Genomic DNA, 17,291 nt, shown 5'->3' with positions numbered 1-17,291 from the left:
GTTGGGGAAGTTTTAGAATCAAAGTGTCAGAGCTGGAGAGGCCTCCTCACAGATTACTTATATCACCCAGCCTTGTTTCTCCAACATTGCATTTCTTTAGGTGTTATGATGTTCTCCTATTAAATGGAAACGTTACCTTTAGGACCAAATGCAAATTATATAAAACCGGATCCTTAAGCACAGTAGCTGAGTTCCTAAAGCTTCTCAGAACACAGATTGAAAAATACTTGTTTCATCTTTCTGCTCATTTTACAGATGGGGAAATTGAGTCCCAGAAAATGAAGAAGCCATGAAGGATCTATTGCCTTGAATTCCATTAGGAAAGCAGGTATATTCAGGGTCCAACTTCTTGGCTGACTCCAAGCCTTTAAATCAGAGATGAATGCATTGGGCTGAGCCATAGTAAGTAGCTCTACTCTTAATTCTTCTATCTCCCTTCTTTGAGAGAAAAGAAAAAAGCAATCGCTCTCTTTTCTAGGGCCAAGATGCAGGGGCGATGAGAAGGGTATTCCCTGGTAGTCTGCCACACCCTCTACTTCCAGTTCCTCTGGGTTCTCCACATGTGGGCTTCCTCCTCCCAAGGGAGCTGGGAGGCTCCTAACAGCACCTCTGCTGGTTCAACAAGGTACCAAGCAAGACTGGGTCCCAGATCAGTAATTCTCATTCTTAAAGAAAGATATGGGACCGAAAAAATAATTTTTACTTTCCTGCTTGTTCCCAGTTGTGAACCTTGAAATTCTCCCAGTGAGTTGATTCTATTATACTAGACAATTATAAGAAAAATATTCAAAATGAAAAGACTTTCTGGTTCAGTACTTCTACTGGTACCTAACGTGTCCTGATGTTTCACCGGCGAAGATGTTACTGAGGTAAGATTACCTTTTCATTCATACTGATAGTTTTTTGATTAAATCAACTCACAGGACAAATGGCCATGTTTACAACATGGCTGACCTATGTTAGGTGTACCTTGCAGGGACCACAAATTACTGAGCTGTGAACCAAATATAGCACAAAGATTTGCTCTTAAAACTTAAAAATTAAGAGATTTCATATGAACATCCAGTTTCCCAGTGTCTCTTGAAAAAAATCAGAAGATTGGGCAATATCTTCCAAAGTCCAAAGTCTTAAGGATTGCTGACAGAGTAACATTTGACCGAAGCTGTGCAGTATCTGGCCCCTGTAGACGGGACATGCATTCTTCAGTTTGCTACCATTCCTGGTGGGTAGGCTGGTGCTTTCCTTCTGGTGGACAATATTCCTTTGTATCCACATCTTTCTTAAAACTGAGACAGGAAATAGTTGACATGGGGGGGGCGTGTTTTTTTTAATATAGAATTGGACTAATGTACATAATTTATATAATGTGCATGATTTTATGGGCATTTGAGTCTGCTACCCCTGTACAGTGTGTGAACAGGTAATACTGTGTTCTGCTAATTCTAAGATGCACATTTTCCCTCATATTTGAGCATCTCTGAAATCGAGAGCCATTGTAGAATTGCTGTCGGCCAGGCAGTAGTCATGATGAAGTGGCCACTGCCTGCAGACTTTGTCATAACTGTTTTCGTTGTTGTGACATCGACTGAGATTATGCGCAATGTTGGGGAGGCGCATGGTGAGTGTAATTGTTATGTCAAATGTCTTCAACAAGAAGCCCATTATTCAGCCTTGACATGAAAAGTGACTGCCTAGGCAGAAAGACAGCAGCTGGCCATGAATTTGATTCTAGCTGAAGCCAACGTTCTTTGTGGGAGGGATGACTGCAATTCCTTCTTTTCTTGGAAAGAACAACCAAATGCTTTAGGGGACTAAGAAGGGAAAAAATCCTACAGGTCTAGGAGGCTTTGTTACATTTTGTTACTGAGATAAGTGCAGAAGAATTTCCATTACAGGCCAAGCAGTGCAATAAGAGGCAAGAGAAAATGCCAAATAATTTGGAAGAGATAAAAGAAATTTCTGGGCAAAGAAGGCTGTGCGGCCCACCCAGGCTTCAAGTAGAACGATCATTAACGTGTTGTATCATAGATTGATCGGAAGTGTATATTCTTTTTCATATTGCTGCATAAAATGGTGAATCTCTCAATCAATGGTGTCTTAAATTCAAGAAAATATGGTAAAATAAAGTGAGAAAACAGTGTTGAGTGAAGAAGAAAAAAAAAGCACAATGTGAGAGTTGTGAGTTAGGTTTTATTTGGGACCAAATGAGGACTATAGCCCGGGAGACAGCATCTCAGCCAGCTCTGAGGAACTGCTCTGAAAGGGTAGAGGAGAGGTCAGAATATATGTGATTTTGGTGAAGGAGGGACATGCAGTCAGGCACACATTTTGGCAGAGGTTTGCTGCTGGTCATGAGGAGCAGATGTCACCGTAAATGATTATAGTGCTTTTCTAGATAAGAGAAGATGCAAGAAATTGGGCTCATAAAATCTTCTCCTGAAATTATTTAACTCTCTGAAGGCCTGTTCTGCCATTTTTTCCCAGAGGACTGAGTGCCTCATTCCTGCTCTCCACCCTGAACTCCTTTCAGGGTGTTGAAGGCCAGTGATTGCAGTGGCTAGTGACTTCACTCTTGTAGACAAGCGACAATTTTTAGTTGGCAACAGGAAGGACTTGTCGTCGGTGCTCGCCATGGACACCGTCTCTTCACCTGCCAACTACCCACCTTCTTCAAAATTGCTTCCTATCTCTTCCTGACCACTGAGTCAAATGAAATGAAGGCAAAATGAATAAATGGCATAACTCTTAGGAAACAGTAAATGCTGACGAAGCAGAAGATAGAACCTGAAATTAGTGCTTGGTCATAATAAGTAACATAACCACCCAAGCTGCCTGTAAAACTTTAAAGGAAGAATAACTAAGATGAAAACTCCAGAGAATGTCTTCCCAAGTATTTCGTAGTTTACAAAGGGCATTTTTTTCAACCCTAAGATTTTTGTAGGGAGCCATAACTAAAGGGTGAGGTGAACTTGGCCTACTGCCTTTACAGGCATGAAAACCCCCTGTTCAGGACAGTGACATATCCATCCCCTGTCATGTGTTATTACTTATAGTACGTACCATGGGACAAATGTTTGTTATTAGCAGAAGTTTCATGAACAAGTTTTATCATCCGTTTTCTGGTCCACACCAATTTAACAACAATTTTCTATTTTGCCTGCAGGCTAGAAAGCTAAGTTTATGCCAAAGACATTTCTATTTTCGCTGTCATGGCCCTAAATGAACATTTTGTTTTGAAAAGGAACTGGAAAAATACATGCAAGAAGGGGAATGTAATTTATTTTTTGACGTTTTCTAAAATAATTTAAAGCAATTCCAACCAACAAATAGTTGCTTGGTTGAGTTGTCTTTCCAGAAAGTGAGATACTGGCTTTGGTTTGATTGGAAAAGATTGGTTTTTACTCTGCAGAGGTCCACCTTGTTAATGCACATATTTGGGGTGTTGTCTAGTTTTATCTCTGTTCAAAAATCCCCTGAAATGGCCTTGGAAGGTATAAATTCACTTGGGTATTTTGTGTTTCTTACATTTTTAAGCTGTGACATCAACCAAATAAAATTCTAATTGGGGATGGCCTCAACCTATCCCTTTTGGTGAACTCCTTGACTTCTAGTCCTAATTACCACATCTTTTATTTGTAAAACAGAATGGAAATGGCCTTTTATAAAAGTTAACCACACATACTCCTCTCTTCAGAAGGAAAACCAGAGCTCAAGGTAAAAGATGACTTTCCGTAGCAAATCTCTGCTTTTACTTTTAAATTGCTGAATGATTTTGCCTTTGGGCCGACATTTTTTCATACCTTTTACAATTTTCTAAAAGTGAGATTTTGGTGATTGAGTTTTGAGGGTGTCATTGAAAACCAATTGAAAATAGCTGCTGTTCATTGCTGGAAATGTTGCCCTTGAATAGAATTAAAGCTGGGAGGTGTCAGAAGCTTAGTTGGGCTGGAACATATCAATGTAATTTTACTTTATATGTTGTGTGATACAGAGTAGGCATGTAATAAATATTTGTTGAATAAACTCTACAGCATATGCATGCACAAATGCCTCTATATGAGCTATACACACTATCTTTCAATAAAATTTGAAATTAAGACATGTTCTACAAGTAAAATATTTATGATTACTCAACAAGTGAACTCAATGATGATAGCCATAATAATGACAATTTTTATTATCAGTTGTAAATGGTAATAATAATAAATAACTAAGTTCATTTTCCTCTCCAGTTATTAACTCCAACTCAGATAGTGCCTCCAAGACCTCAGTAAATTGGAGGGAGATGAAAAGTCTCCAGAGTAATCACCAGGTCTAAACTATGTTAGGCCACAGAGAACTGCATCTTTATCCTCTGATAGAACAAGACCAAGAAGGATCTTTTCACTGGCTATATTTGGTTGGGATGAGAAAAGCAAAAACACAGACCATTTATTTATTCATTGATACATTCCATATATTTATGCAAAACGGGCAAGTTACATAAAATTTCAGGTGATGGAAGGAAGACATTTCTACACATAACAGAGCATCCCATTTCAACTATACCTAGAAATTCTCAAGAAATTCTCAGTGAATTAAAATTAATTTGATTTGGGAGGGATTTGGAAAAGTTTAAGAGTACAAATCATATTGATAGGGAGAGTCAGTATGTGGCAAACCAGGTACAGTACAAGGGTGGTCAGCCAGGAGAGACTAACAACACCAAGATAGTAAAGCTTATTTATTTAGATGTAAATATTCTCATAGCTTTTTTATAGACTGTAATTATTTTTCTTTTCTTTTTGAATTTTATTTTTTTATACAGTAGGTTCTTATTAGTTATCTATTTTATACATATTAGTGTATATATGTCAATCCCAATCTCCCAATTCATCCCACCACAACCACCCCCGCCCCCGCTTCCCCCCTTTGGTGTCCATATGTTTGTTCTCTACATCTGTGTCTCTATTTCTGCCTTGCAAACCGGTTCATCTGTACCATTTTTCTAGATTCCACATATATGCGTTAATATACGATATTTTTCTCTTTCTGATTTACTTCATTCTGTATGACAGTCTCTAGGTCCATCCATGTCTCTACAAATGACCCAATTTTGTTCCCTTTTATGGCTGAGTAATATTCCATTGTATATAGGTACCACATCTTTATCCATTCATCTGTTGATGGGCATTTAGGTTGCTTCCATGACCTTGCTATTGTAAATAGTGCTGCAATGAACATTGGGGTTCATGTGTCTTTTTGAATTATGGTTTTCTCTGGGTATATGCCCAGTAGTGGGATTGCTGGGTCATATAATGGCTGTATCAATTTACATTCCCAGGAGGGTTCCCTTTTCTCCACACCCTCTCCAGCATTTGTTGCTTGTAGATTTTCTGATGATGTGCATTCTAACCAATGTGAGGTGATACCTCATTGTAATTTTAATTTGCATTTCTCTAATAATTAGTGATGTTGAGCAGCTTTTCATGTGCCTCTTGGCCATCTGTATGTCTTCTTTGGAGAAATGTCTATTTAGGTCTTCTGCCCATTTTTTGATTGGGTTGTTTTTTTTTTTTTTGATATTGAACTGCATGAGCTGTTTATATATTTTAGAGATTAACCCTTTGTCCATTGATTCATTTGCAAATATATTCTCCCATTCTGAGGGTTGTCTTTTAATCTTCTTTATAGTTTCCTTTGTTGTACAAAATCTTTTAAGTTTCATTAGGTCCCCTTTGTTTATTTTTGTTTTTATTTCCATTACTCTATGAGGTGGGTCAAAAAAGATCTTGCTGTGATTTATGTCAAAGAGTGTTCTTCCTATGTTTTCCTCTAAGAGTTTTATAGTGTCCTGTCTTACATTTAGGTCTTTAATCCATTTTGAGTTTATTTTCACGTATGGTGTTAGGGAGTGTTCTAATTTCATTTTTTTACACGTAGCTGTCCTGTTTTCCCAGCACCACTTACTGAAGAGACTGTCTTTTCTCCATTGTATATCCTTGTCTCCTTTGTCATAGATTTGTTGGTCATAGATGTGTGGGTTTATCTCTGGACTTTCTATCCTGTTCCATTGAACTATATTTCTGTTTTTGTGCCAGTACCATATTGTCTTGATTACTGTAGCTTTGTAGTGTAGTCTGAAGTCAGGGAGTCTGATTCCTCCAGCTCCATTTTTTTCCCTCAAGATTGCTTTGGCTATTCGGAGTCTTTTGTGTCTCCATACAAATTTTAAGATTTTTTTTTTCTAGCTCTGTAAAAAATGTCATTGGTAATTTGATAGGGATTGCATTGAATCTGTAGATTGTTTTGGTTAGTATAGTATTGATTCTTCCAATCCAAGAACATGGTATATCTCTCCATCTGTTTGTGTCATCTTTGATTTCTTTCATCAGTGTCTTATGGTTTTCTGAGTACAGGTCTTTTACCTCCTTAGGTAGGTTTATTCCTAGGTATTTTATTCTTTTTGTTGCAGTGGTGAATGGGATTGTTTCCTTAATTTCTCTTTCTGATCTTTCATTGTTAGAGCATAGGAATGCAAGGGATTTCTGTGCATTAATTTTGCATCCTGCAACTTTACCAAATTCATTGATTAGCTCTAGTAGTTTTCTGGTGGCATCTTTAGTATTATCTATGTATAGTATCATGTCATCTGCAAACAGTGATGGTTTTACTTCTTCTTTTCCAATTTGTATTCCTTTTCTTTTTCTTCTCTGATTGCTGTGGCTAGGACTTTGAAAACTATGTTGAACAAACTCAAAGTTAGTAGACTGTAATTTAAATTGCTAAATTATTAATTTTATATTTGATTCCAAGTCAATGTAGGTATATTAGATTACAGTAGTTAATACTATGAATAGTTAAGACCTCTATCACAGATTTAAATTTTAGGGAATATAAAGTTCTGTATTGGCCCACAGAATGTCAAAAATAATAATAATTGATTTCCATTGTAATTCTATGTTTTTTATTTTATGCATTTATCCATTGGTCACCAAAGTGTTGAAGAGGTCCATGGCACAAAGATGATTTTTAAAAATGGAAACCCTGAAATAACTGAAATAAATTTAAAAAATAAAATATATGAGGGAGAATGTGTTCTACATGCCTTAGTTTGGTAGAACTTTGAACTGATGGTCATATCAATGACTGTCCCTTTCAAGACAGCATTAGAAAGGACACACTGATGACCCGATAGCAACATGAAACAAGTTGGTGTGATTTAAATCTGGATGGGGAGTTATGGGCTTGCTGTCCTGGATGCTACTAAGTGCAGCTCTACAGTAAACTGCAACTGAATTAATTTCCAAGGAAGCTCAAATTTGGACATTAAAGGGAAATGACAAAAATTACTAAATTTGGCTCCTGGGAAATAAATGTCCTTTGTAATACAATGACATGGGCCCAGTTAATTAATTGGGAGAAAATGGTTTGTTTATTTATTTGGGAGACTAAATATCTAACTATGACACATATCTACAGTTAGGGATATAAGGAGAGAAAGGAAACAATATGAATTCTGTATTCTTACTTTGTTGACTGACCAGCTGTTGGATTGTTCACATGTACTGAGTATCCATATTGCTCAATAAATGGGCCAGGCATTGTCCTAGCTTTTGGAGAGTCTATAAAAATAAATGAGACAATTTTAAAAAATGAGTGTATTATTTGGGCACAGAGAAGGATCATTATTTCTTTAGAACATGAATATTTTGTAAAATGACATTGTTATGACTTTAAGCAGTTAACTCTCCTTCTACTAAGATTTCTTATCATCAGGAAACAATTGAATTAACTAGTTTTCCTTTAGTCTAGAAATTCCCAGACTGTTAATATTCTCTGTCATGCCAAGCATCAGATGTGAACTCCCTGAAGAGGATAACACATAGAAAAGAGGCCTGGTTGAGTTGGTGAAGTCATTAGATATCTATGAGGCTTGGCCTAGTGGACTAGGAAGGTGGTCTTGACCCAAAAGATCTCTCCTAGATTGTCTGAGATAATTCACTTTATTGAATAGCTCTTCATAAGAGAATCATTGGATTGAGTGAAACCTCCTTGTTGAGACTGGCCTCAAATGAGGACACACAACTTCTGATACATCTTCAGAGTACAGCAAAATGCAAGCAGGAATTTTGAAGAAAATTTTATTAACAACTTATGGCTATCTGAAAGAAAATAGAAACAGGAACACAAAACCAAGTGATTTGTCTTATAAGGAATAATTCCTGGAGATATCACTGAGATGGCAACATAGAGCCTCCTGAATTCAGGTAAAGGACCTGAATAGACATTTTCCCAAAGAAGACATACAAATGGCCAACAGGTACATGAAAAAGTGCTCAACATCACTAATCATCAGAGAAACACAAGTCAAAACCACAGTGAGATAAGACCTCACAACTGTTAGAATAGCTATTATCAAAAAGACAAGAAATAAAAGTGTTGGCAAGGACATGTAGAAAAGGGAACCCCTGTGCACTGTTGGTGAGAATATAAACTGGTACAGCCACTATAGAAAAAACAGTATAGCAGTTCCTCAAAAAGCTAAAAATAGAACTACCATGTGATCCAGCATTCCACTTGTGGGTATATATCCAAAGGAAATGAAATCATTACCTCAAGGAGATATCTGCACTCCCATGTTAATTGCAGCATTATTCATAATAGTAGAGATATGGAAACAACCTGTGTCCATCAACAGATGAAAATGTGAGAGAGATATATATATATATAACATTCCATTATATATAATATTTCTATATATATATAGTAATATTATTCATGAGAAAGAAGGAATATTAAGAAATATTACTCATGAGAAAGAAGTAACGTTAGTCATGAGAAAAAAGGAAATCCTGCCATTTGTGACAACATGGATGGACCTTGAGAGTATTATGCTAAGTGAAATAAACCAGACAGAGAAAGATAAATACTGCATGGTATCACTTATATATGGAATCTGAAAAAAAAAAGTTGAACTCATAGAAATGAAGAATAGAATGGTGATTGCCAGCAGCTGGTGGGGTCACGGGTATAGGGAGAGGTTGATAAAAGGGTACAAAATTTCAGTTATAAGTTACATAAGATCTGAGGATCTAATACCATAGTGACTGTAGTTGATAATACTTTATTGTATAATTAAAATTTGCTGAGCCAAGAGAGTAGAACTTAAGTGTTCTCACCTGGAAAAAAAAAAAAGACAAATGTGTGAGGTGTAAGAGGTGTGTTAATTAACTCGATGAAGGGGACTTTCACAATGTATACATATATCAGATCACTTTGTACACTTTAAATATATTACAATTTTATTTGTCAAATATATGTCAATAAAACTGGGCAGGGGTGGGGCGAGGAATAACTCCTTTCTCTTCAGGTCGTGGGTCCTGCTCCGGATGGCAGAGGCCATGCTTCCTCCTCCACCTGGGTGCGCCCTCCAGCACTTTCAGGCCCACTAGGCTCATCGAGGTCCCGACCACAAAAGGAAGCCCAAGGAGAAGAGATATCACTCCACGGACTGTAACGTTCCTGACGCCAGAGGTCACACGTGTTTTGCTCACATTCCTTCATTGAACAGTTGTTCATTGAGCGCCCACCCTCTGCCAATGCTTGGGATATATCGGGAAACTGAAGAGACAAAAGCAAAACAAAACTGTCATCGAGCAACAAACAGACAATCACGAAACATCATAAGTTTGCTTAGAATGAATTAAGTGCCATGGAAAAAATAGAACAGGTTGAGGGAGTTGGGAAATGCCAGCAGGGAGTCTGTGTGTCTGGGGTGGGCTGTCATTACAATACAAGATAGAGCAGTGGGGGGAGCCCTCCTAGAGACTGTAAATCTGAGAAAGGTTTGAAAGAGGTATGAGAATTAACCATGCAAATATATGCTGGCAGGGAAAGGGATGTATACCAGGCAGAGGAAAGAACCAGCACCTAGAGCTTAAGTTCGTAGCTAACTAGAGGAAGGGTGCAGAGGCCAGTGTGGCTCGGGGAGAGAACATGGGATGGTGTCAGAGAGGTGACAGGGAGCAAGTGGTCATGGGAGACTTAGAGGCCGTAGTAAGGACTTTAGAATTTTCTTGAGTGAAATGTAGAGTGACTGGAAGGTTTTGGGCAGAGGTGTGGCATGATTTGAACATAAATTTTATCAGAATCATTTGGGCCATTGTGCTCAGAATAGACTATAGGGAAGAAAGGGGAAGGCTGAGAAACTGGTGTGCAGAGTGTTATAATACTCCAGTTGGGACAAGTCCACAATGGTCCATCCTACCAGAGTTTTAATGGAGGAGGTGGTAGAAAGGGGCCATGCTCTGGGTATGTTCTGAAGGTAGAGCCAACAGGATTTCTTGCTGGATTGAATGTGGAGTTTGAGAAAAGGGGAGGAATCAGGTCTTTTGAGCAACTGGAAACAGAGTTGCTACCAGCTGACCTTGGGAGCACATGGGGGAGTCAGACTGTGAGACCTTTACTTATGGACACATTGGATTGGAGATGCCTTTTAGATATCCAAAAGGAAATGCTGAGTGGGTGTTGGATATATGATCTCGAAGAAGCCCAGAACATGCTACTCCAAAATATGCCTCTCTGGCATATTGACTATTTTGAGTTAAAGGAGCTTGAAAAACAGCAAATACAAGAAAAACACTCTGATCTTCCTCTTTTTCTTAAAAGTAGAACATGAAATTCCTATATGAAAGATGTCCTCCCTATGCCAAAAGGAAAGTAACATTCTCAACCTCAAGGATGAGAAGCTGAGATGGAGAGAATCCTATACAGACATACTTTGTTAAAGTAATTCTTATCTTCCTTCAGCCTCCCCACATAGTTTAGTCATTTTTCCACAATTGCCCCTCTTTGTTCAACCTAATGTAAAAAAGCAAATAGGTTTTGCCATTTCTTTGGGTCTTCATTCCTTATGAAGAATCCCGTGTCACATAAAATTTCTACTAAATAAATTGGTGTGCTTTTCTCCTGTTGATCTATCTTATGTCAGTTTAATTCTCAGGCCCAGTCAAAAGAGGGTAAAGGTGAAAGTTAGTCACTCCTACAGTCTCTAGTTTGGGCAACAGTTCAGGCTGGAGAACACTGCCAGGTGTATAGTCAGCACTCAATAAATATTCATTGAATGAAAGAATGAATGAATTTAAGGTTTGTCTTCCAAGGTCCAGTTTTCTGACTGAGGACTTTCCTCTTCCCCAGATAATTACCACAGAAATATTAATTCTCTTTAGTGGAGACATCAGTCTGTTTGACATCACAAGACAACATTGTCAAAATATAGCAGAGTGAGTCTAGCATACGTACAAAAGTACAAATTTATATATATGTAAATTGGTTGGGTGTAGGTGGGTGTGTTGGTTGGACGGGTGGCTATTATAGTTTTTGCAAGGTCATTGAACAAATGGATATTAGGGTGGAGCTAAGGAAAGTGACAGTAGTCTCAAATACATAGGGCTTTCTTCTAAATTTTGCCTGGAGTTTCCTTAAAGGGGATTGAGAGACTTACATATCAGTATCATGAAATCAAAGACCTCTTGGAGGCCCTGTAAATTACTGTTTGACCTGAAAATGTTCTCAGTTATTCAGAGAGGGCGGAGGTGAACATCTAGGTTTTAGATTCTATGATCTAAACTCCCTTCTTTCCCCATTTGCTCCATTTGTTTTTCTAGAAAATTTGTCCTTGTAGGAGGTAGCTTAGCTGTTGGAGGATTGGTCTCAGTTGTAGTAATACTGTAGCACAACTTTACTCTTTAAAAATGAAACTTCCCCATCCAGTCAAAAATCATGTAGGTCTTTCATACACAATGCATTTCTATATAAGCAATTAAAACAACATAAAAGAACCACCAACTTGGTGCAGAGTCTTTTTAAACAGACCAACTAATTTGTTTATAAATGTGGTTTTCTAAAGACATGCTTAGAATTCTTTGCAAATAAATGTTTGCGTGATATTTTCGTACAAAGATTAATTTCTCCTGGGATAACATGAGTTTTTAGAAATATTCTTGTGCATAGCTTCACACTGCCTTTCAGTGATATTAGGAATTTATAGAAATATTTCTATTAAGTGAAAATTGGTACACTGAACATATTATTTTGGTGAAATTAATTTAAAATGTGGGCCATATTTAAACAGTGGAGTATGCTGTTTTAAATAATTCACCGTACAAATAAAGGAAAACAAAAATACATCTGTATGACAGTAGTTTAGCCATTTTAAGAAATCAGTCTCACTAGTGGCTAGGTTACCTTCTTTATGAGATCATAATTTCTAAAGCACAAATATTGAGTTCTACTACCTATAGCTGAGAGTGACTGTACATCTGTGGAATATTTTTTAAAAGATAATTCATCTTTTTCTAAAAAGAAGCACAAAATTGGTTGTTGGACAAGGCTATTTTGTATGCAAAATATTATTTTTTTTACCTAACCAGAAAAGGAGATTTGAAAATTTTGCATCCGAATCTCCTTGTTTTTCTTTGCCCTAACCTATCTTTTTGTTTGTATCATAATGATCATCAATGAATGTTTTTTACTTGGTCTGATGCATATTTATTTTAATTCCCAGACATTCTATTTGTTCTTATATCAGTTATCTTATGAAAAGTGTAGAATATATTGGTTGATTTTGGCCACAAGAACTCTTACAGCTTTACTACATGTTGAGTTGTATGTTGTCATGAGGGAAATAAACAAAACTGGAACATGGAGTAGGTATCAGATCTATATTTATCAAAGTACAGCAACTGAAACAATGAATTCAGGTAGTAGTTGGCTAGATTTGGGCATTAGCATCATTTTAAATGATTATGATTGTAGATTTAACCTACAAAAGTTTTAATTCCCGAAATATATGAATTTGTAAATAAGATCTGGCCTCCTAAGCAGGAAGATGGTATTGCCACACACAGACACAAATAGATCCTAAAGTAAGGTCTGTACTCTGGCAGAGTTTAGCTGAACACAAACAATATCCTGGCTTGAAGGATGAGCTCAAGAGAGTATGTTTTTAAAAGAAAACCAGGTCCAAGGAATGATTTCTCACTACGAATTAAGCTTAATTAGGCTTAGCTTTCTTCCTAGAACTTGATGAGTGGGTTCCTTATAAACAACCTGATCCCTCTGGGGGCCAGACTTCTTCAGGCTTATCCTTCATTCACTTCAGTCCAATTTGGCATGGAGAATCCTTGCCCGCATAGCTCTGGGTTCATGGTAACAAAGTGGGAGTTCTCTGATGACTCCAACTGCTCAATGAGCAGCTTCTCTATCATAATGCATCTTTCCAGATTATTCTTCTCTCAACTAGAATAGAGGAAAACTGCCACAAGGAAGAACAAGTTATACTCCTCTCCACCCCCTTCTTCTTTGCTTCTCCTTTCCTTTTTTTTTGTTCTACTTCAGGTAAGGGTCAAAAGGAACCTGCACTAGAGTGCTCGAGGAGGGGGGAATAAAAGCCTAACATAAATCCAGAGACACTTCTGTCCCATAAACAACGTGCTATCTGTGTTACTGAGTCCAAGCTTGTACTGCTCACTGCACAACAGGCCAAGAAATCGAGAGATGAGTTTTTGGGGCAAGGAATAGTGACTTTATTTAGAAAGCCAGCAAATAGAGAAGATGGTGGACTCTTGTTCCAAAGAACCATCTTGCCTGAGTTAGAATCCAGGCTTCTTTTATACTAAAAGGGGAGGGAATAAAGTCAAACACTTCCTGGTTCCAGTCAGCCTCTGGAAGGGATGTGTTAATTTCTTCCTTCCTGCAGCCATTCACAGGTGGGCCTGGGCAGGATGTTTCCTGTGAGCTAAACAAAGGTATTTTAGCTCAATGTTCATTACCTGGGAGGCAGGGTTTCCAGAGATGGGCCATTATGTATAATTAAACTTATAGGCAACATCCCTTTAGTGATTAACTTGTAATAGAATGCAAACTTTTTTCCCTATTACACCTGGAGCTTCATTCCCCTGAAGTGTGTTACTCCAGATGGCAGGTCTCAGCTCCCTGCTCCCTGTTTCTAACTTATATCACAGCACATAATGTTTTGAATAGTGTGCTTAATCAGAAAATCTAATGTTTGAAGACATTTGACAAAGGGGCTTTTGCTTGTTTGTTTGAGAGCAGTTTAAAAGACATCAATCATCCCACACACTTCTTTGATGTTCTGGGCATAGGTACCCAAGGATATTTTAGCAGCCAATTGAACTGGCAGCATCAAGGTAGACCTACCATTGTGTTAGGGCTTGTGAGATTTCCTAGTTGACAATACCTCTATATTCTTCTTTTAGTTAGTGAAATTATAATCAATTTCTTTAAGCTTCCTGCTTTATGGAAAGCAAAAGGCCTGGATGAGTGAGCAGGGGTGGAGGCTTTTCTGGCTAGCTAGGTGAGTTTGAGTCACGAAGAATGGGACAAGCCAGCCAGAGACGCTAAGCATGGCTCTGCTCTTACCTGAACAGGGTATTTTAACGATCAACAGTCCTCAGCCAGGACCAACAACCTCTGAGACTTCTGTGCTCCTCGAGCAGAAGTGATGCCGGAAGGGAAGGTTTCCTGGGCTGGGGGCGAATTAGCTGAATTGCTCAAACTCTAGAGCAGTGATGGGGGTCGAGGGAGAGGAGACTCGGGGGGAGAGGTGGGGATTCCCCAGTGGTGGTCTTCACCAGCCTCGCTTGTTCTGGCCTCATGCTCGACAGCTGGATGAGACAGCGAGGCGTGGGTGCTGGGGAAACTGGGCAGGGTTATGTTTTGATATGAACCCCTCCTGGACTGGACATCCTGATCCCACCATCACATTCGCAGCATCCTGAGGTCACAAGTTCCTCTCCGAGAGCACAGTGTACTTGTCAGGGGTAAATGTTCCCTTACAAATGATCAGAGAGTGGTAATAAGATTGTAATCGGGGTACGGAGAATATTTTTCACCTCTGCCAAGTTTTCCTACCACGCTCTTCGAAGTACATGTTCTCATTTTCATGAATTCTTTTTTCTTAGGAGAGTTTAGAATTCTTCCTCTGCAAACAACACCTTATTGTGTCTGCAGCTTCGAACAACTTTCACCTTTTAAATTGCCAGTGTGGATTGTGAAAGTGAGAGAATTTTGATGGTTATCCTGCTGTTCTAATCCTGACCTGATCCTGGAAGGGTGCGAGTGAGGCCTGCTACGTGCTTTCAGGAGGTGTGTTTTCCAAATTGACACATTTCCCTAAAATGGGTTTCCCTGGATAAGATAATTACTCTGATCTCTGTAATGACCAATGGCTCAAATACATTGGCAAAGGAAGGAAAATTGTGTAGCTATTAATAGAGATAACTACATGTCAGATTTTATCTTTTAGAATATCCACTAGCTTAAGGTACTTTATTTTATTTTCTATTTACCTTGTCATTCAGGAAGCTTATTAGATGAAGAAATGAAAGACCCTGAATGGGAGAGGAAATTCCTCCTAACATAGATGCAATAAACCTCAGGGCTGGGATCACATGGTGGCTCGCATCTCCAGTTTTCCTCTGCCCATTCTTGGTTATGTGATGTTGGACCAGTTCCTTAACTAGTCTTGCCATTAGAAGCAGTGACTGAAGGAGGTGGGCATTATACAGAAGTAAAAATGTGAAATCAGTACCTGGAGCAGAGTGGTTGCTCAGTACACGTGTGCTGGTTGAATGAAATGATAGACAAGCTAGAGCATCTAAGTCTAGAGGAAGGGCAGTGCTCTGCAGAGGGTAACTTAAGTGAAGCTATGCCACAGTGGCAGAGCAGGTTCTGAAGCAAGGCCAGGTGACCTGAAAGCAGAGCAAGCTGGGAGATGCTCCTATTAGCAATTTGGGGCAAAAAGAGGCCAAATTCTTCTCTGCATTTATATAGGTGATCTAGATTGTGATATGTCACAAGTATGTAAACATCCTTTCCCACACTTCCTAATCATCCATACCTGTACTCCAACCAACAATAGGGTTTGTGTGGGCAGCAGAGGCCCATATTTAAAAATACATATTATGTGTGGGTTTCTTTTTTACTATAAATAATCTAGGTTTTAAGATAAAATTTGGAATATTATTTTTCATAAAGTAAAGAGACTTGAGTTTCACCTAGATTGCATCTAGTGTACATTTATTTCATCTCTGTTTTGTAAATGGTCTTCGAGAGAGGAAGCTTGAGTTTTGTGTGAGTTTTCCAGGTGCATTTGATGCTGTTATCCAGAAAATGATGTCGAAAGGAGCAGGAGAAGAAACAGTGTCGGGGGGACTGGAGTTGGGGGGTGGCGGGAAGAGGATGGAGAGAGTCCTTTTATCCTCCAGACATCTGAGATTTGCTGACAAGGAAAAGATTACATTTGCCTTAAAATGAAGAATGGAAAGGGAAACAGAGTTGTGTTTTAGAACCTGATTCTTTTTAAAAAATCTGAAGTAGGTGAATTCCCTGGCAGTCAAGTGGTTAGGACTTGGCGCTTTCACTGCTGGGCCCCAGGTTTGATCCCTGGTTGGGTGACTAAGATCCCACAAGCCGTGTAGCGCAGTTTAAAAAAAAAAAAAAAATTAATTAATTAAAAAAAAAACTGAAATAATTAATTTAAAAAAATCTGAAATAATGAGATTTGCCAGACTACACAGGGTCAGTAGAAAAGTTACCACCATAACCATGTCTGAAAAGAAATCGAAGGACCTACAGGAAGAAAGTAGAAAGCGTAAGAGTCATGATGTTTTGACTTTGGGTTAAAGGAAGGAAAAATCCATAATCCAGGTGTGATTCAGGGAGGTGAAAAGTCAGAAGGCATCAGCTAGAACGCTGGCTTCTTTGTAGAGCAGGAGCTTGGCAGGAGGAGCTTGTGGTGATGGAGACACACAACCTTATCTCACCCAGAGAAAGCATCCAGCTCTGAGCTTAATCGTGTTGGCAAGGAAGAATCAGGGAGCTTAAGAGTTTGTAGCTTTGCTGGGCTGTGACTGCACCTACTGGAAGATAAATAACCCCAAAGCTCCCCACCACTCTTTAGCCTCAATGAGGATTATATTTCTCCAGATGGATGGGTATTTTAAGCCAGAAAATGAGAGTGGGAACACATCCACTATGGAAAGAAATAAGCTTTGGCCTGCTTAGACAGCGGAAGATCCGGAGAAACTAAATCCCAGGCCAAAATGTCACCCTGAGGAGTTTGAGGGGAAATTCCTAACCTCTGTGGGATGACAGACTGTAATTGATTCCCTCGACAAATGGAATTACCTGGGACATGGTCTCAAAAAACAAAAGACACACTTGTCTCAGGCTTAATATTTTTATCACCTATTACTTGGTCAGCCGAAGGTTTGGCACAATATTAA

At 38.6% G+C, this 17,291-nt stretch overlaps 2 long non-coding RNA genes across 6 annotated transcripts in view; both read left to right on the top strand.

The window, feature by feature from the left end:
• The window catches only part of LOC309627245, a 200,907-nt gene that overhangs the window by 106,272 nt on the left and 77,344 nt on the right, over window positions 1–17,291 (top strand). For 4 of the 5 annotated variants that reach the window (XR_014243619.1, XR_014243620.1, XR_014243622.1 and 1 more), the window contains exons 2-4: window positions 256–625; window positions 722–869; window positions 3,645–3,714. This is a non-coding gene — a long non-coding RNA (uncharacterized lncRNA). The remainder of the gene's footprint in view (window positions 1–255; window positions 626–721; window positions 870–3,644; window positions 3,715–17,291) is intronic. The other variant, XR_014243621.1, reaches the window with a different exon arrangement.
• LOC309627249 overlaps window positions 7,702–17,291 on the top strand; it is a 27,704-nt gene continuing 18,114 nt past the window's right edge. Inside the window, exon 1 of the long non-coding RNA XR_014243626.1 lies at window positions 7,702–15,150. This is a non-coding gene — a long non-coding RNA (uncharacterized lncRNA). The remainder of the gene's footprint in view (window positions 15,151–17,291) is intronic.

Source organism: Balaenoptera borealis, assembly GCF_965194805.1.
Source record: "Balaenoptera borealis genome assembly, chromosome: 4".
Taxonomy (NCBI): domain Eukaryota; kingdom Metazoa; phylum Chordata; class Mammalia; order Artiodactyla; family Balaenopteridae; genus Balaenoptera; species Balaenoptera borealis.
This window is presented reverse-complemented; position numbering and strand designations above follow the sequence as displayed.